The sequence below is a fragment of the Mobula birostris genome, chromosome 7, assembly GCF_030028105.1.
Source record: "Mobula birostris isolate sMobBir1 chromosome 7, sMobBir1.hap1, whole genome shotgun sequence".
NCBI lineage: Eukaryota > Metazoa > Chordata > Chondrichthyes > Myliobatiformes > Myliobatidae > Mobula > Mobula birostris.
Genome location: NC_092376.1, coordinates 68,008,472 through 68,029,741, shown reverse-complemented (window position 1 = coordinate 68,029,741; position 21,270 = coordinate 68,008,472). Strand labels below are relative to the sequence as shown.

The 21,270-nt window shown below is 43.9% G+C and overlaps 1 long non-coding RNA gene across 1 annotated transcript in view; it reads right to left on the bottom strand.

Moving 5' to 3' along the window:
• Positions 1–3,836: 3,836 nt before the first annotated feature.
• The window catches only part of LOC140200274 (uncharacterized), a 66,407-nt gene continuing 48,973 nt past the window's right edge, over positions 3,837–21,270 (bottom strand). The window contains exons 2-3 of the long non-coding RNA XR_011886585.1: positions 11,453–11,505; positions 3,837–4,574 (exon numbers count right to left, since the gene is read on the bottom strand). This is a non-coding gene — a long non-coding RNA (uncharacterized lncRNA). The remainder of the gene's footprint in view (positions 4,575–11,452; positions 11,506–21,270) is intronic.

Here is a 21,270-nt window from a genome sequence, read left to right as displayed (position 1 = left end):
TTTTTGGTAAGTGAGAGACCTTCGAAAATGAAATATAGAGTTCAGAATCTGTATGTTCCTGTTAGCAAGGCTAACAGGTTTACAAAACTTTGTTTGAGAGACATTGAAGTCCTAGTAAAGAAGAATAAAGAGGTGCATATCAAGTATAGGCAGTTAGGACTAAATGAGGTGCTTGAGGCATATAAGAAATGCAAGAGAATACTTAAGAGAGGAATGAGGAGTGCTAAAAGAGGACACGAGGTTGCTCTGGCAGACACAGTGAAAGAGAATCCCAAGGGCTTCTACAGATATATTAAAAGAACTGGAAAGGATAAAAATTGGTCTTCTTGAAGATCAGTGTGGCCATTTATGCATGGAGCCAAAAGAGGTAGGAAAGATCTTAAATGAATTATTTGTATCAGTATTTATTTGGCAGATAGACACTGGTTCTATAGTACAGAGGCAAAAGAGCACTGAGGTCATGCACTGTATCTGGATTTCAGAAAAGGAGGTGATTGATGTCTTAAGGCAGATTAATATGGATAAATCCTCACGATGTCTCCTTGGACCTAGTGACCTCCTAGGATGCTAGTGCAAAAATTGCAAGGGCTCTACCAGATATATTTAAAAAGTCCTTCACCACAGATGAGGTACCAGAGGATAGTAAAAGTTGTCACTCAAGAAAGTCTCTAAGAGTAATTCAGGAAATTATATGCCTGTGAGCTTGAAGTCAGTCATGGGTAAATTTTTAGATGGTATTCTAAGGGAAAGGCTATATAAGAATTTGGACGGACAGGACCTGATTAGGGATAGTCAAGATGGCTTTATTTGTGGTATGTCACGTCTAACCAATCTTATAGAGACTTTTGAGGGGGCTAAGAGGAAGGTTGATGAAGGAAAGATGATTGACAATGTCTACATGGACTTTAGCAAGGTCTTTGACAAATTCCTGCATGGGAGGCTGCTCCAGAAGGTTAAGTCAATTGGCATTCAGGATGAAGTAGTCAACTGGATTCAGCATTGGCTTAGCGGGAGAAAGCAGAGAGTGAAATTAGATGATTGTAGTGTTCTCGTGCAGTGTGTTGAAACTCTGACTAAACACCAAGTTAAACCAGAGCCAATGAAGACAGAGTCATAGTAAGGTTAACCATTTACTGTTCACTCTTCCACATTAACATCGTATGGTGAAAACTGTTGATAAAAAAAATACAAACATATACAGTGTCTGTTTCATTATTAAGACCATGCGTGCTCTTTTCTTTTAGCGAGTGACTTCAGCTACCCAGGGGAGGGAGAGGGTCATGTCAAACTGCCGCCGGGCTTGAGCCGACCCCATGTTTGAAATTGAAAAGCTGGCACGTGTGTCGCTCCATCCGCTGCTTCCTTTAACAGAATCCACATTCATATTGTTACTTCAACATGTCTACTGTCACATGAACTTACCGCGTTGCTTCTATGATGTTCCTTTATGGGTAGAAACGGAGCTCTTCACGCTCACGCTGCACGCGCGGGTCCCCACCTATCCTCTTTCTCCAAACCAGAAGTTACCCACAAGATGCGACAATACCAGAGGTGACGTCATAACATGCCACGATATACCACAGTCAATGAATTTTACCTTTAACTTTAACTAGAAAATAGTTACAAACAAATTACTTAAAGCGGAAATGTAATAAAGTTAAATAAATGCCTTAAGGGCAACACAATGATAGCCTCTCTGAAATGGAAACCTGTGACTAGCAGTGTGCCAGAGGGATCAGTGCTTGGTCAGTTGTTGTTTATTATCTGTATTAATGAATTAGATGATAATGTGGTAAACTGGATCACACTTGTGGTGACGCAATGAGTGTAGTGGACAGCGAGAAAGGACATCCAAGCTTGCAGCAGGATCTGGATCAGCTGGAAAAAAGGGCTAAAAAATGGAAAATGGAATTTAATGCCGACAAGTGAGAGATGTTGCACTTTGGCAAGACAAACTATTGTAGAACTGACACTGAGAACAAAGGGATCTTGGAATACAGATTCATGATTCCTTGAAAGTGGCTTCGGAGACACATTGGCCTTCATAGATTCGAGCCCTGAGTATAGGAGTTGGGATGCTATAGTTGTATAAGTTGCTGGTGAGGCCTAGATCTTTGATCTGAAAGAAGTAGAAGGAAATTCGGAAGGATAGGAACTAGTTCTACCAAATGGATGAGTGTCTTAGTCACCAAAGAGTTAAGTTTGGTGAGGTGAAAGCAGACAAAAACAATGGGTGAACCTGTGCCTTCCTGATTGTGGAACTGTTTTGGGGCTGTATTAGGTGAAGCTGTTGAAGGGAGATCTTCTAAAGTGATGAAATCTGTAATGTTCCAGGAGACAGTGGCCTAGTGTTTGTTTCCAGGATTGTAGTCTATTATTCATTTAAAACTTAATACCAGCAATAAATGCAACATTCTCCTTCTAGCATGCTGACATAGCTTTCATAAAGGCATTAACCAATCCCATAATCAGTGATGGAATAGAAATGATAAAAATTGGAAAAACCAAAAATGTCTATGATCAGTTGAAAAAAAATGAAAACTTTGCCTGAAAAGTAATTTGGAAAAAGCTAAATTCATCAGTAAATAAAATAAAGATCTTATTTCTGTGGTAAACAGAAAGTCACTGCTTGAATTTCACAGCATGGCATATCAAATGCAAAAAAATATGAGGAACAGGAAGATGTCACACACAAATTTGTTTGGGCAATGCTACAAATTAGGGCCTATGTTGAATCCAGCAGATTGATTTCCAAAAGTGATGGTCCACGAAAGAGCCCCTGCAGCAAGAACTCTTCCACGACATTTTTGAAATGATTTGCAACATACTATAAATAAGGTAGGAAATGAAAACAAAAACGATTAGCCTTGATGGAAAGCCTGGGATAGTGACCCAGCTGTAAGCATCCTGGATGTGCATGAATTAGTATTTCAAATTAGTTACATTTATAAAATGACAGAGACTGACAATTACGAGATCTCATTGACCAAAATTAACTGATTTGGCCAAATACTGCAAAAAAGAAAAAAAAGTTTGCTGAACCAAAAAATAGAAAATTGGAAAATAAAAATCAGGGAGGAGCAATAGATAATGAAAATGTGAATTTTGCATGCACTTGGTAGTATTATGAAGATATAATGTTAACTCTGTCATTTTGGTAGTGAATTTATGATGCAGCTTTCAAGATGATGAAAAATGCATTTATGCTGTTGTTAATCCATTTCTGTAATATTTCCACAGTTACTCAGCATTTAGTTTTAGTTATCCAAATATTTAAACATTTACATAAATGATACAACAAAGAAGCCAATCAGCCCATCAGTCTTGTGCCAGGTCTTTGATTGGGTTCTACAATTAGTCTCACTTAAATGAAAATACTTGGGCCTAGAAACGTATTGATGAATGGATGGAGATTAATCCTGGTCTGAAATGATTAAACCCCCATCCACTAACAACCAAAATCATTTTCATTTGTGTTTCATGGCATGACTCCAAAGAGAGGAATTTTCCTCTGAGATCTTCATTGACACCAGCCTTGCGATGGCTTTTCTATGGCATTACACATTTTGTAAATTATTACCATATCTGATTACGCAAGAACAATCTGGATGATAAAAGTTTACAGTGGAAAAATGTCCTTAATGCACCTTTGGTTGCTTTAATTAAATTAACTACTTTAAATTAGTGCCCCTTAGTTCCTGATCTCTAGAGATAATTTCTTCTTGTTTATGGTGTCAAATTTCCACTTAATTTTTCATTCTTGATACCTCCCTGAAATATTCTTTCGTCTAATGAACACCTGTTGCTTGGATTTGGCTCTATTCAGTTCTGAGAAGGAAATAATATAGACAGTGATTAGTGTTTCAATAGATTTCAACAGGTAAATTTAATGTCAGAGAAATGTATACAATATATATCCTGAAATTCTTTTTCTTCGCAAACATCCACAAAAACAGAGCAGTGCCCCAAAGAATGAATAACAGTTAAAACGTTAGAACCCCTAAATCGCCCCCAGCTCCCCCCTCCCACGCACAAGCAGCAGTAAGGCATCAGCGCCCCCACCAAGCACACAAGCGTGCAGCAAAGCATCAATAAAGACACAGACTTGCAGTACCCCAAAAAACTACTTGTTCACCCGGTAATTCGACATACCACAGGTGCTCTCTCTCCCCAATAAGGGAAAAGAGGTGACTCTGTTTCACAGCGAGAGGGGAGACATAACAAACAACTCGCTGATTTACAATGTTAAAAATCTGTTGTGTTGCTGTTTCCAAGCTCTGCACCAAGAGAGTCAGCACCAAAAAGGCACATCTCTTTGGACACACGACCCCCGGCAGCTAACCTGCTGCTCCCAATGTTCCATGTTCTCCTACAATGCTTCAGTCGGGGCACTGGCCTAGAATCATCCCGTCCCCAGAGCCATGAAATTCCTTAACCTTGAAGGCGCACTTGTCTTCCAGGCCGCGTCCTTGGGATATCAAAAGCCGGATGGTCATGAGGCCCTGAGAGTGGGTCCCATTCCCACATGGAACCGAAGTCAGTGTGTAACTCCAGGTCAGGGTCTTTAAAAGAACCTTGAAAAGGAAAAAAAGAGATATCAAAGATAGAAATAGAGCTGTTTCCAAAGATGCAAGCAAAGGAGCCTCCATTTAGCACCATCTTGATCCTAGTCCAACCACCTAACACCTTGGCCAAGAATGCTTACTACATCCACTACTTCCTCAAGAGGCTAAAGAAATTTGGCATGTCCTATTTGGCCCTCACCAATTTTCACTGATACACAATTGAAAGCATCCTATCTGGGTGCATCAGGGCATCGCACGCCCACTATTCTGTCTGTGACAGAAACTGCAGAGCGTTATGGACATAACTCAGCACATCAAGCAAACCAGGCTCCCATCCATCAACACTGTCTACACTTCTCACCGCCACAGTAAATCTGCCAACATAATCCAATATCCCACCAACCCTGGACATTCTAATCTCTCCTCCAACAAAAGCCTGACAGCACATACCACCGTTCAAGCACAGCTGTTATGAGACAACTGAAAGGTCCGCTAGTTCAATAAGATGGACTCTTTACCTCAGTCCATCTCTGTAACTAAATGATTTATTTTGAATTACTATTGTTTTACCTTTTACCAGGCAATGTAATGAATTGATTTGTATGAATAGCATGCAAGATAGGTTTCTTCACTGTACCTTGGTATATGTGATGATAAAAAAAAAACAATTTACCAGTTTACCAAACATTTTTGCTTTGGGCAAGGGAAATTCATTTGCTAACAATTTAGGATCAGGTTATACAAACAGTTTTTCAAGGGACATATTCAATCCAGGAAATAAGGCAAGAAGTGACAGACAGCCCTTTTACCTCACCTGCTGGTCTCACAGATTCCATGCTGTCACATGTGATTTTAAGATTTGGAAATCATAGTCAAGCATACGAATAGGACTGGACAGTATGATAAATACTTACTTCCCAGAGCCCAAAAGACTTAAAGCTAATCTCAGTTTTCTAGCACACCAGCATGACCTTTCCAGAGTCAAGGAATTGTTTTTGACTAAGTTAAACTTCTAACCAATATTCCTTTAGAACACTGAACATAGAAAACCTACAGCACAATACAGGCCCTTTGGCCCACAAAGCTGTGCCGAACAAGTCCTTACTTTAGAAATTACTGGAGTTACCCATAGCCGTCTATTTTTCAAAGCTCCATATACTGTCCAGGAGTCTCTTAAAAGATCCTATCGTATTTGCCCCTACCACCATCGTTGGCAGCCCATTCCACACACTCACCGCTCTCTGCGTAAAAAACTTAACCGGCATCTCCTCTGTACCTGCTTCTGAGCACCTTAAAACTATGCCCTCTCGTATTAGCCATTTCGGCCCTGGGAAAAAAAACCTCTGACTATCCACACGATCAATGCCTCTCATCATCTTATACACCTCTATCAGGTCACCTCTCATCCTCCATCACTCCAAGGAGAAGAGGCCGAGGTCACTCAAATTATTCTCATAAGGCAAGCTCCCCAATCCAGGCAACATCCTTGTAAATCTCCTCTCCACCCTTTCTATGGTTTCCACATCCTTCCTGTAGTGAGGTGACAAGAACTGAGCACAGTACTCCAAGTGGGATCTCACCAGGGTCCTATATAGCTGCAACATTAACCCTCGGCTTCTAAACTCAAACCCATCATTGATGAAGGCCAATGCACCATATGCCTTCTTAACCACAGAGTCAACCTGCGCAGCAGCTTTCAGTGTCCTATGGACTTGGACCTCAAGATCCCTGTGATCCTCCACACTGCCAAGAGTCTTACCATTAATACTACATTCTGCCATTGTATTTGACCTACCAAAATGAACCACCTCACGCTTATCTGGGTTGAACTCCATCTGCCACTTCTCAGCCTAGTTTTGCAACATATCAATGTCCTGCTGTAACCTCTGACAGCCCTCCACACTATCCACAACACCCCAACCTTTGTGTCATCAGCATATTTACTAGTTCATCCCTCCACTTCCTCATCCAGGTTATTTATAAAAATCACGACCAGTAGGAGTCCCAAAACAGATCCCTTAGACAAACCTCTGGTCACTGACCTCCATGCAGAATATGACCTGTCTACAACCACTCTGCCTTCTGTGGGTAATCCAGTTCTGGATCCACAAAGCAAGATCCCCTTGGATCCCATGCCTCCTTACTTTCTCAATAAGCCTTGCATGGGGTAATTTATCAAATGCCTTGCTGAAATCCATATACATTATATCTACTATTCTACCTTCATCAACGTGTTTAGTCACATCCTCAAAAAATTTAATTAGGCTCATAAGACACGACCTGCCTTTCACAAAGCCATGTTGACTATTCCTAATCATATTATGCCTCTCCAAACGTTCATAAATCCTGTCTCTCAGGAACTTCTCTATCAACTTACCAACCACTGAAGTAAGACTCACTGGTCTATAATTTTCTGGACTATCTCTGCTCCCTTTCTTGAATAAGGGAAAAACATCCACAAAACTCCAATCCTCTGGAACCTCTTCCATCCCCATTGACGATGCAAAGATAATCACCAGAGGCTCAGCAAGCTCCTCCTTCACCTCCCAGAGTAACCTGGGATAAATCTCGTCCAGTCCCAGTGACTTATCCAACTTGATGCTTTCCAAAAGCTCCAGCACATGCTCTTCCTTAATATCTACATGCTCAAGCTTTTCAGTCAATTGTAAGTCACCCCTACAATCGATAAGATCCTTTTCCGAAGTGAATACTGAAGCAAAATATTCAATAAGTATCTCTGCTATCTCCCCCGGTTCCATACACACTTTTCCACTGTCACAGTTGATTGGTCCTATTCCCTCACGTCTTATCCTCTTGCTCCTAACATACTCGTTGAAATGCCTTGGGATTTTCCTTAATCCAGTCCGTCAAGGCCTTCTCATGGACCCTTCTGGCTCTCCTAATTTCATTCTTAAGCTCCTTCCTGCTAGCTTTACAGTCTTCTAGATCTCTATCATTACCTATTTTTGAGCCTTTCGTAAGCTCTTCTTTTCATCTTGACTAGATTTACATAGCCTTCGTACGCCATGGTTCCTGTACCCTACCGTCCTTTCCCTGTCTCATTGGAACGTACCTATGCAGAACTCCATGCAAATATCCCCTTAACATTTGCCACATTTCTTCCGTACATTTTCGTTTCCAAGTTATGCTTCCAAGTTCCTGCCTAATAGCTTCATATTTCACCTTACTCCAATTAAACATTTTCCTAATTTGTCTGTTCCTATCCCTCTCCAAAGCTATGGTAAAGGAGATAGAAATATGATCACCATCTCCAAAATGCTCTCCCACTGAGAGATCTGACACCTGACCAGGTTCATTTCCCAATATCAGATCAAGTACAGCCTCTCCTCTTGTAGGCTTATCTACATACTGTGTCAAGAAACCTTACTGAACATACCTAACAAACTCCAGCCCATCTAAACCCCTTGCTCTACTGAGATGCCAATCTATATTTGGGAAATTAAAATCTCCCACCACAACAACCCTGTTATTATTATACCTTTCCAGAATCTGTCTCCTTATCTATTCCTTTATGTCCCTGTTACTATTGGGTGGTCTATAAAAAACACCTGACCCCATCCTGTTCTTAACTTCGACCCACAGAGACTTTGTAGACAATCTCGCCATGACTTCCTCCTTTTCTGCAGCTGTGACACTATCTCTGATCAACAGTGCCACACCCCCACCTCTTTTGCCTCCCTCCCTGTTCTTTCTGAAACATCTGAAGCCTGGCACTTGAAGTAACCATTCCTGCCCCTAAGCCATACATGTCTCTATAATGGCCACAACATCATAGCTCCAAGTACTGGTCCATGCTCTAAGCTCATCTGCTTTATTCATAATACTCCTTCAACTGCCTCTTCCTCCGTCTCTTCAGTTCAATTTCCACCTCCCAGCAATTCTAGCTTAAACTCTCCCCAATAGCCTTTGCAAACTTCCCCGCCAGGATATTGATACCCCTGGGATTCAAGTGCAACCAATCCTTTCTGCACAGGTCACACCTGCCACAAAAGAGTTCCCAATGTTCCAGAAATCTGAATCCCTACCCCCTGATCCAATCCCTCAGCCATTTATCCTCCACCTCATTCTATTACTACACTCACTGTCATGTGGCACAGGTATTAATCCCGAGGTTACTACCTTTGTGATCCTGCTTCTCAGCTTCCTTCCTAACTCCCTGTACTCTGTTTTCAGGACCTCCTCCCTTTTCCTACCTATGTCATTGGTACCAATATGTACCATGACCTCTAGCTGTTCTCCTTCCCAATTCAGGATATCGTGGACGTGATTAGAAACATCCCGGACCCTGGCAGCTGGGAGGCAAACTACCATCTGTATTTCTTTTCTGCATCCACATTGCCTGTCTGACCCCCTAACTATAGAGTCCCCTAGCACTGCTGCCATCCACTTCCTTTCCATACCCTTCTGAGCCACGGGGGCAGACTCTATTGCAGAGGTGCGGCCACTGTTGCTTCCCCCAGGTAGGCCGTTCCCCCCAATAGTGCTCAAGCAGGAGTGCTCATTGTCAAGGGGAACAGCCACTGGGGTGCTCTCTAGCCTCTGACTCCTGCCCTTCCCTCTCCTGACTGTTACCCACTTATCTGTCTCCCCAGGCCCCGGTGTGACCACCTGCCTATAGCTCCTCTCTCTCCCTGATCAGATGAAGGTCATTGAGCTGCAGCTCCAGTTCCTTAACCCAGTCCCAAAGGACCTTGATGCACCTGGCGCAGATGTGGCCTTCCGGGAGGCTCATAGACTTCCGACATCTGACACTGAGCACAGAACACCGGCCTCACACACATACTTCCTGTCTGTATTCTACACAGGCAACCTCTCTCGCCTCGACCCATTATCGCCGAAGCCCCATTGAGCCAAAGCCTTCCTACTCTGTCACTTTCTACTATGACACCCGCTCCATAAAGCTGTCTCCTTTTAAGCTCTTTTCTCTGTTCTACCTGGCTGATGTCCACGCGTTTGCACAGTCGTGCCCTGATCAAGTTGCTTAAGAAAAATACCATCCCCTTCTTGCAATTCCTCCGTCTCCGCCGCATCTGCTCTCAGGATGAGGCTTTTCATTCCAGGACAAAGGAGATGTCTTCCTTTTTTAAAGGAAGGGGTTTCTCTTCCTCCACCATCAACTCTGCTCTCAAACGCATCTCTCCCATTTCACGTACATCTGCACTCAGCCCATTAGGAATAGGGTTCCCCTTGTCCTCACCTACCAACCCCACTAGCTTCCAGGTCCGACATATAATTCTCTGTAACTTCCGCCATCCCCAACAGGATTCCACCACCAAGCACATCTTTCCCTCCCCCTCTCTTTCTGCTTTCCGCAGGGATCGCTCCCTATGTGATTCCCTTGTCCATTCATTCCCCCCCCATCCCTTCCCACCGATCTCCCTCCCAGCACTTACGCGTGTAAGCAGAACAAGTGCTACACCTGCCCTTACATTTCCTCCTTCACCACCATTCAGGGCCCCAAACAGTCCTTCCTGGTGAGGCGACACTTCACCTGTGAGTCGGCTGGGGTGATATACTGCGTCTGGTGCTCCCAGTGCAGCCTTCTGCACATTGGTGAGACCCGACGCAGACTGGGAGACTGTTTCACTGAACACCTACGCTCTGTCCACCAGAGAAAGCAGGATCTCCCAGTGGCCACACATTTTAATTCCACATCCCATTCCCATTCTGATATGTCTATCTATGGCCTCCTCTACTGTCAAGATGAGGCCACACTCAGGTTGGAGGAACAACACCTTATATTCCGTCTGGGTAGCCTCCAACCTGATGGCATGAACAGTGACTTCTCTAACTTCAGTTAATGCCCCTCCTCCCCTTCGTATCCCATCCCTTATTTATTTATTTATTTATTATTTTTTATCTCCCCCCCCCCGCTTTTTTTCTCCCTCTATCCCTCTCACTATAGCTCCTTGCCTGCTCTCCATCCTCTGGGCTCCCCTCCCCCTTTCTTTCTCCCTAGGCCTCCCATCCCATGATCCTCTCCCTTCTCCAGCCTTGTATCCCTTTTCCCAATTAACTTTCCAGCTCTTACCTCCATCCCTCCCCCTCCTGTCTTCTCCTATCATTTCAGATCTCCCCCTCCACCTCCCACTTTCAAATCTCTTACTATCTCTTCTTTCGGTTAGTCCTGACGAAGAGTCTCGGCACGGAACGTCGACTGTACCTCCTCCTATAGATGCTGCCTGGCATGTTGCGTTCACCAGCATTTTTTGTGTGTGTTGGTTGAAGAAATAACCATCTCTTTTAAACTCTTCTCGCTGTTCTAACTGGCTGACGTCCACGTGCTTGCACAGTCATGCCCCGATCAGACCTTTGTCAGACTCTTGTCGTAAACAATAGTGAGGTTCTCCTTGATCCATGGTTTAATCAAAAGAAACATTTTGGCCGAATTAATTACTGCATTCACCTAGCCTGACAATATAACTGAAAAGCACCACAAGCAGGTGATTTCAAAGAGAAGCAAAATAGTGCAAATGTTGGGAAGCAGTTAGAAATGATAAGGAAAATGGCAGAAACAGGAGTGTGTTTCTCAGGTTGTGTTGTGGGTGTTTTTGCAATGGATAACTCATTTTTCTGAACATTGTTGGTATGTCCTTTTAGTGTGTAAGAACTGTACCTGTGTTTGACAATCCTTTGTAGTTCAGAAATCTTTTATAATTTGGAAATCTTTTATGTGTTAGAAATCCTCTTGGACTCGTAAATGTGTCAAAAATTACTTGTCTAAATTTAAATGTTTATCATTTATAAAATAAAGTAAACTGTATTTAAGTACTTCTTTAGGGATGGCGGACCTATCACTCAAACAGTGAGTATTTAGAGCTAGCCCTTGTTGTTGTAGAATCAGAATCGGGTTTATTACCACCAACCTTTGATGTGAAATTTGTTAACTTAGCAGCAGTTGTTCAATGCAATCCATAATCTAGCAGAGAGAAAAAAAAATAATTATACATAAAATTAAAATAATAATAAACAAATAAATCAATTATGTATATTGAATAGATATTTTAAATATGCAAAAAACAGAAATACTGTATATTAAAATAAAGTGAGGTAGTGTCCAAAGTCTCAATGTCCATTTAGGAATCGGATGGCAGAGGGGAAAAAGCTTTTCCTGAATTGCTGAGTGTGTGCCTTCAGGCTTTCTGTACCTCCTGCCGGATGGTGACAGTGAGAGAAGGGCATGTCCTGGGTGCTGGAGGTCTTTAATAATGGATGCTGCCTTTCTGAGACATCGCTCCCTAAAGATGTCCTGAATACTTTGTAGGCTAGTGCCCAAGATGGAGCTGATTTACAACCTTCTGCAGCTTCTTTCGGTCCTGTGCAGTGGCCCCTCCATAACAGACAGTGATGCAGCCTGTCAGAATGCTCTCCACGGTAAATCTATATAAGTTTTTGAGTGTATTTGTTGACATGCCAAATCTCTTTAAACTCCTAATATAGTATAGCCGCTGTCTTGCCTTCTGCAGAACTATATCAATATGTTGCGACCAGGTTAGATCCTCAGGGATCTTGACACCTAGGAACTTGGAGCTGGTCACCCTCTCCACTTCTGATCCCTCTATGAGGATTGGTATGTGTTCCTTTGTCTTACCCTTCTTGAAGTCCACAATCAGTTCTTTCGTCTTACTCACGTTGAGTGCTAGGTTGTTTCTGCGGCACCACTCTACTAGTTGGCATATCTCACTCCTGTATGTCCTCTCGTCACCACCTGAGATTCTACCAACAATGGTTGTATCATCAGCAAATTTACAGATAGTATTTGATCTATGCCTAGCCACATAGTCATGGGTATAGAGAGATCAGAGCAATGGGCTGTGCACACACCTCTGAGGTGCACCAGTTTTGATTGTCAGCAAGGAGGATATGTTATCACCAATCCGGACAGATTGTGGGCTTCTGGTTAGGAATTCGAGGATCCAATTGCAGAGGGAGGTACAGGGGTCCAGGTTCTGCAATTGCTCAATCAGAATTGTGGGAATGATGGTATTAAATGCTAGGCTATAGCCAATGAACAGCATTCTGACGTAGGTGCTTGTGTTGTCCAGGTGGTCTAAAGCAGTATGGAGAGCCACCGAGATTGCATCTGCCGTTGACCTATTGTGGTGATAGGCAAATTGCAATGGATCCAGGTCCTTGCTGAGGCAGGAGTTCAGTCTAGTTATGATCAACCTCTCAAAGCATTTCATCATTGTCAATGTGAGTGCTACTGGGCGATCAAGGCAGCCCACATTATTCTTCTTAGGCACTGGTATAATTGTTGCCTTTTTGAAGCAAGTGGGAACTTCCACCAGTAGCAGTGAGAGGTTGAAAATGTCCTTGAATACTCCCGATAGTTGGTTGGCACAGGTTTTCAGAGCCTTACCAGGTACTCCATTGAGACCTTCCACTTTGTGAGGGTTCACTCTCTTTAAAGACAGTCTAACATCGGCCTCTGAGACGGAGATTACAGGGTGATCAGATGCAGCAGGGATCTTCACAGCTGTAATTGTGTTCTCCCTTTCAAAGCGGGCATAGAAGGCATTGAGTTCAGCTGGTAGTGAAGCATCGCTGCCATTCATGCCATTGGGTTTCACTTTGTAGGAAGTAATGTCCTGCAGAACCTGCCAGAGTTGCCGTGCATCCAATGTCGCTTCCAACCTCATTTGAAATTGTCTCTTTGCTGTTGAAATAGCCCTCTGCAAGTCATACCTGGTTTTCTGGTACAGGCCTGGGTTGCCAGACTTGAATGCCACAGATCTAGCCTTCAGTAGACGACGTACCTCCTGGTTCATCCATGGCTTCTGGTTTGGGAATGTACAGTAAGCCTAATAGAAACTAGACTTGGAAGTAACTAGTGTTTGAAATGTAGGTTGATAGGATATAAAATCCCTATAGTAAGAGTATTTGTAGGTACCTATATTGGATTGGGCTTAAAGTCTTATTTTGAGTTTAGGGCTTTACAGTGACCCATCAATACCATCACAACAGCAGAATCAGTAAAAGGCAGAGGTGGTGGAATTTATGGTAGCTTTGTCTCAGTTTTGCTTCTTGCGGTCAAGTGTCATCCATTCTAACTGCTAAGGGAGCTCTCTGCCATCATCCTAGTTGCTGTGTACATCCACTCCTAGCCAACAGCTCCTAATTAGTGTGGGAAAAGTTTAGCAGGCCAGCTTGAATAAGTCTCTGACCGACTATGACCAACATGTCAACTGCAGAATGAAAGGGGCTAACATACTGGACCACTGTTTCACCACCATCAAGAATACTTACTGTGTCATCACTTGCCCACACTTTGGCCAGTCTGATCAGTTGGCTGTCCTTCAACTCTTGGCACAGAGGTAGAGACTGAGGGCTGACCCTCCAGTGGTGAGAATCACGAAGGCATGGTCAAAGGCAGTGGAAGAGTGCTTATAGGACTAGTTAGAAACAATGGACTGAACCATATTTATGGATTCATCTTCAAATCTGAATGAATATGCCACAGGCATCATCAATTTCATCAAGACCTGTACTAGTGAGTAGCATCTTCGTAAACATACCCAAACCAGAGGCTGGGGATAAACCAGGACATCTGCAGTCTGTTTAAAGCCAGTGATCCAAAACCCTACAAGAAGTCCAAGTATGACCCAAGCGTATTGCGAGAGCAAAAAGGCAATTCCATATGAAGTTAGAGACACAATCAGATGCATACCAGCCATTACTTCCCATAAGTTGAAACCTAATAGCACAAATGGCTATGATGCTTCACTCTCCAATGAGCGCTATGCTTTTCATGCCTGCTTTGAAAGGAGAATAAAACTACAAAAACACAAGGGATCCTGCAGTTGCTGGAAATCCAGAGTAAAACAATGTGCTGGAGAAAATCAGTAGGTCAAGCAGCATCTATGGCAAGGAATAAACAGTTGACATTTTGGGCCAAGACCTTTCATCAGAATAAAACTACACCTGTGCAAATCCACATAGTATCTGGTGACCGGGTGAGCAACGTCTCAGAGGCCAACATCAGAACATCCCTCAAGAGTGTGAACCCTCACACAGTGTCAGGTCATAATGTTATACCTGCTAGGGCATTGAAAACCTATGCCAATCAACTGTAGTCAGTTTCCCACCAGCTTCAAAAAGGCATCAATCATACCAATGCCCATGAGCGGGGTGAGCTGCCTCTATGGCAATTACTTGGTAACACTCACATCCATTGTGATAAAGTGCTTTGAGAGGTTGGTCGGGGGTAATATTAACTCCTGTCTGAGCAAGGGCCTGTACCCGCTGCAATTTGCCTGCTCCCACAACAGGTCTACAGCAGATGCCATCTCTTTGGCTTTCCATTGGGCTTTGGAGTACCTGGACAACAGTAAAATATTCACAGCTTCACCACCCTATGGCTAAAGAAATTCCTCCTCATCTTTGTTCTAAAGCAGGAGTTCCCAACCAGGGGTCTACAGACCCCTCGGTTAATGGTTGGGGTCTATGTTATAAAAAAGGTTGGGAAATCCTGTTCTAAAGGAACATTCTTCTAATCTGAGGCTGTGCCTTCCTGTCATAGACTCTCCCACTATTGTAAACATTCTCTCTATCTGGACCTTTCAATATTCAGTAGATTTCAATGAGATCTCCCCTTATTCTACTAAACTCCAGTAAGTGCAGGTCCAGAACCATCAAACAGTATTCGTACATTAACCCTTACATTTCTAGGATATTTCTGGCAAACTCCATCTGGACCCTTTCCAAAGTCAGCTCATCCTTTCTTAAATTTGGAGCACAAAACTGCTCACAATACCCCAAATGTGGCCTAAAAAACACGTTATAGAGCGTCAGCATTATGTCCTTGCTTTTAAATTCCAGACCTCTTGAAATGTATGCTAATATTGCATTTGCCATCCTTACAATTGACTCAACTTGCAAGTTAACCTCTAGAGAATCCTCTACTAGGACTTGCAAGAACCTTTGCATGTCCAATTTCTGAAGTCACTTGCCCTTTGGAAAATAATCTAAGCCCTCATTCCTTCTACCAAAATAAATGATTAAAATAAGTAAAACAATTGTCTGCACTAGATTTCTTCTGCTATTGTTTGCTCATTTTTCTAATCCTTCCAAGTCCTTATGCAGACTCTCTGCTTCTTCAACACTACCTGCCCCTCCACCTATCTTTGTATCATCCACAAATTTGGCCATAAAGCCATCTATTCAATCATCCAGGCTATTAACATACAATGTGAAAAGCAGTAGATCCAACACTGACTCCAGAAAAACACCACTAATCACCAGCCCCCTTTATTCTCACACCTTGCCTTCTGCCAGTCAGCCAACCTTCTGTCCATTCTAGTATCTTTCCTGTAATACCATAGGGTGTTTTTTTTGTTTATTAGCCTCATGTGCAGCACCTTGTCTAAAACCTCCTGAAAATCCAAGTAAACTACATCTACTGACTCTCCTTTGTTGATGTTATTTGCTCAAAGAATGCCAACAGATTTGTTAGGTAAGATTTCTCCTTAAAAATAACATGCTGTCTTCAACCTTTTCTATTGTGTGCCTCCACTTACTGTTAAACACTGGACTCTAACATCTTGGCAACCATTGATATCAGACTAACTGACTTAGAATTTATTGTCTTTTGCTTCACTCCCTTCTTAAAGAGTGGAGCAACATTTGCAATTTTTCCAATCCTCCAGAACCATTCCAGAATCTAGTTATTCTTGAAAGATCACTGTTAATGTCTGCACAAATTCTCCAACTACCTCCTTCAGAACCTACTTGTAGTCCAATCACAAAGAAGAGAAAATCTGCAGATGCTGGAAATCCAAGCAACACACACTAAATGCTGTAGAAACTCAGCAGGCCAGGTGGCATCTAGGAAAAGAGTACCGTCAACGTTTCAGGCCGAAACCCTTCACCAGGACTGGAGAAAAAAGCTGAGGACTAGATTTAAAAGTTGGGGGAAGGGGAGAGAGAAACACAAAGTGATAGATAGGTGAAACCTGGAGGGAAAAGGATGAAGTAAAGACCGGATAAAAGAGACAGAAGGCCATGAAAGAAAGAAAAGGGGGGAGGAGTATCAAAGGGAGGCGATGGGCAGGCAAGGAGCTGAGATGACAGAGGGAAAAGGGGATGGGAAATGGTGAGGGGCATTACTGGAAGTTTGAGAAATTGATGTTCATGCCATCAGGTTGGAGGCTACCCAAACGGTATACAAGGTGTTGTTCCTTCAATCTGTGTGGCCTCATCACACAGTGGGGGAGGCTATGGATGGAGAGTGGGGGGGAAAGAGGTGCTTGATGTTGGGATCCCGTGGAGGTGGCAGAGGTTTTGGAGAATTATGTGCTGGACGCGGAGGCTGGTGGGGTGGTAGGTGGGTACAAGAGGAACCCAATCCTTGGTAGGGCGGCGGGGGGAAATGGGGTAACAGCAGATGTGAATGAAATGGAAGAGATGCGGTTGAGAATAGCATTGATGGTGGAGGAAGGGAAGCCCCTGTCTTTAAAAAAGGAGGACATCTCCTTCATTCTAGAATGAACAGCCTCATCCTGAGAGCAGATGCGGTAGAGACGGAGGAATTGAGACAAAGGATGGCATTTTTACAAGTAACAGGGTGGGAAGAGGTATAATCCAGGTTACTGTGGGTCCATGGATTTATAATAGACATCCAGCGATAGAGACAGTCAGATCGAGAAAGGGGAGGGAGGTGTCAGAAATGGACCAGGTAAATTTGAGGGCAGGATGGAAGCTGGAGGCAACATGGATAAGGTTGATAAGTTCAGCATGGGTGCAGGAAGCAGCAGCATTGCAATAGTTGATGTAGCATTGGAAAAGTACAGGATGGTCACCAGTGCAGGCTTGGAACATAGACTGTTCCACGTAGCCGATAAGCTGTTCCAGGCAGGCATAGCTGGGACCCATGTGGGTACCCATGACTACCCCTTTGTTTGAAGGAACCGGGAGTAGCCAAAGGAGAAATTATTTAGAGTGAGGACAAGTTCCACTAGGCGGAGGAGAGTGGTGGTGGAGGGGAACTGGTTAGGTCTGGTGTCCAGAAAGAAATGCAAAGCTTTAAGGCCATCCTGATGGGGGATGGAGGTGTATAGGGACTGGACATCCATAGTGAAAATAAGATGATGGTGGCTGGGGAACCTGAAATCATTGAAAAACATGTAGTCCATCTGGGCTAGCTGACTTATCACCCTTCAGAACTTTCAACATCCCAAGCACCCTCTCTTCAGTAATAGAGAGTACACTTACTTCTGCTCCCTAACACTCATGAATTTCTGGCATGTTGCTGGTGTCTTCAAATAGTGAAGACTGACGCAAAATACTTACTCAGTTTGTCCACAATTTTTTTGTTTCCCATTACTACTCTGCAGTGTTATTTTCCAGCCTTCCTGCCTGTCTTTTAATCTATATATACTGTATCTGAAAAAAAAAAGCTTCTGATATTCTCCATTATATTATTGGCTAGCTTACCTTCATATTTCATCTCTTCTTTCCTTATTACTTTTTTTATTTGTCTTCTGTTGACTTTTATAAGCTTCCCAATCCTCTAAGTTCCAATTAATTTTTGCTATACTGCATGCCCTCTCTTTTGCTTTTACGCTGTCCTTGTTAGCCACAGTTTTTTTCATCTTCCCATCAGAATGGTTCTTTGGGTTGAGCCATTTCTGCATCTTCCTGTCAGTACCTCCAGTTGAACTCTGTCTTTTTGTGTTTCCCCTTAGCTGTCAGTCTGTGGTTTCGTATTGCCATGTGCTCCTGACCCACTCCTGCCCTACTCCGGCCCCTGTATTACTGAGTACTCCGTCTTGCATCTGTTTCTCATTATTACCTGTATTGCTGCCACCTGTGTCTCATTGTGCTCCACCTATCATCTGCCTCTCTGTTTATTGCTCAGTGTATTTCAGTCCTCTGTTTTCACCTCTTTGTTGTTAGATTGTGCCAATGAGTTTTACTGAGTCTTTCCAGTATCTATATGCTTCCTGATTCTGGTTTTTGGATTTCTCTAGCTACTTGGATCTCTGCCTGAACTTTGATGCTGACTTTGTTTGTGACTTGGGATTTGTTACTCAATTAATATCACTCTGTGCACAGTACTGGGTCTGTTACTGGATCGCTGCTGCAGTGTCCTGACTGTACAATTTGACCAGAATGGATCCAGCTGACCCTAGTTGTCTGAGAGCTATCTTGGAATAACAGGGAGTGATGCTGGTGAACTGTGTTCAGGGGAGCGGAGTTGCTTTCTGCTGATATAGCTGATCTTGTGGCCCAGGCTCAGTCACTCCCGCTACCCGAGTGTCAATCAACATTCTGCGACTACATCTTCAACTCTGCATCCTTGCATGCTCCTCCTGTCCAAGAGCCCTGTCTGCCTCCTCCAGAAAAGTACTCAGGTGAGCCCGGAACCTGCCACTCTTTCCCAGTGCAACCTCATTTTTGAATTACAACCAGCAACATTTCCAACTGATTGATCCGAGATAGCCCATATCATTACTCAACTATCTGGTCAGCTGAGAGAATGGGAAACAGCTGTCTGGAAGGCAGATTCCCCTTTCTGCATTAGTTTTCAGTTATTTTCTGAGGAGTTGAGAAAAGTGTTTGATTGCTCCAAACATGGGAGAGAGGCTGCCTGTGAAATGCTGCACATGCTCCAGGGGCACAGATCTGTGTCAGATTATGCCATAGAGTTCTCGACCCTAGCCACCTTCAGCAGCTGGAACTCCGAGGCACAGAACGACACCTTTCTGAATGACCTCTCTGCAGACACCAAAGATGAACTGGTCACCCAGGACCTTCCTGCCACCTTTGAAGCCCTGGTGGATTTGGCCATCCGTATTGATATTTGCCTTCAGCAGTGCCACAGAGGGAGGGGTTCCAGAGGCTCCCTGGGGGCACTGGGTGATCTCCAAGCTCCTCATCAGTCTATATTACCCTGCTGTTTGCCCCCATCTACAGTTCCCGTTCCACAGCCCATGGCTATGCATGTTGACCTGATGCCAACTGAAAAATAAAGGAGAATCAGCATCTGCTCTTGTCTGTATTGTGGCCAGCCAGGCCATTTCATGTCCACCTACGCAGTAAAAGCCCAGTGCTCACCAGTAGGACGAGGAGTACTGGTGAGTGTCACCCTTGTCTGGCCCTCCCTGACGCCACTCCCTCTCATACCTGCTTCTCTGGAGTGGAGCATCCAATAGCAAGCAGTCTCTGCCTTGGTCAATTCTGGTGTGGAGGGGTGCTTTATCAATTCCGGCTTGGTGCCCAGTGGGGGTTACCTATGTCTGCTCTCCAGTCACCATTGACAGCCAACACCTTGAATGGTCAGACTAGCTAACATCACCCATGTTATGGCCCTGGTGAGCCTCAGTTTATCTGGCAATCATTATGAACAGTTAATCCTTTGTTATTGAGTCTCCTCAAATTCCCATTGTCCTGGGCCATCCCTGGTTAGTTAAACACAACTCCTACATTGACTGGCTCAGTCACAAGATTGTAGGCTGAAGCCCATTCTGTCACTCCCTCTGCCAAGCTCAGATCCCCTTGTCTCCAAGCCTAGATCTTCCAAGGAATTTCCAGACCTTGGTGCCATCCCTCCTAAATATCAGACCTCAGTGCTGTGTTCAGCAAGTCCCAGGCCACTTCCCTGCAACCTCATCATCCATATGATTATGCCATTGACCTCTTGCCTGGCACATCTCCTCTCCCCCTCTGCCCAAGGGGCCACCTGTATTCCCTGTCTGTACCTGAAACAGAAGCCATGAGTAAGTATATTCAAGAATCTCTGGCTGCAGGCATAACCCGGCCGTCTTCCTCCCCTGCTAGTGCTGGTTTTTCCTTTGTTGAAAAGGATGGCTCCTTACGTCCATGCATTGCTTACCAGGGACTGAATGACGTCATTGTTAAGAACCGTTACCCTCTTCCGCTCATGACATTGGCATTTCAAGTATAAGGAGCCTCAGTTTTCACCAAGCTTGATCTCCGTAACACCTACCATCTTGTTCGCATCTGTGAAGGGGATGAGTGGAAGATGACCTTCAACACCACCTCAGGCCGTTACGAGTATCTGGTCATGCCATTCGGTCTCACCAACGGTCCTGCCATCTTCCAAGCCCTGGTAAATGGTGTTCTCAGGGACATGTTGAAACAATTTGTTTTTGTGTATCTCAACGACATTTTGATCTCTTCCCCCCCCCCTCCCAAGTCCCTTGCTGAACACAGGTCACATCCATAGAGTTCTCCAGCACCTTCTGGAGAACCAGCTCTTCGTGAAGCTCAGAAATGTGAGTTTCATCACAATACCGTCTCCTTCCTGGGGTATGTAATTTCAGGCAGTTCCATTCAGATGGACCAACAGAAGGTCAAGGAGGTGGTCAAATGGTCCCAACCCTCGACTCGTTGCGAGTTGCAACGCTTCTTGGGCATCACTAACTTCTATCGCCACTTCATCAGAAATTACAGTACACTGGCTGCACCATTCACTGCTCTTACCTCATCTGCTGTCAGATTCTCCTGGTCCCCTGCTGCTGAAAAAGCATTCTCTGACCTGAAGGAACGTTTCAATTTTGCACCCATCCTGATTCAACCTAACACCAACTGGCAGTTCATTGTGGAGGTGGATGCGTCTGACATTGGCGTAGGAGCTGTCCTCTCTCAGCACTCAGCCCAGGATGAGAAGGCACACCCCTGCACCATCTTCTCCCACAAATTCACTCCCATGGAGCAGAAT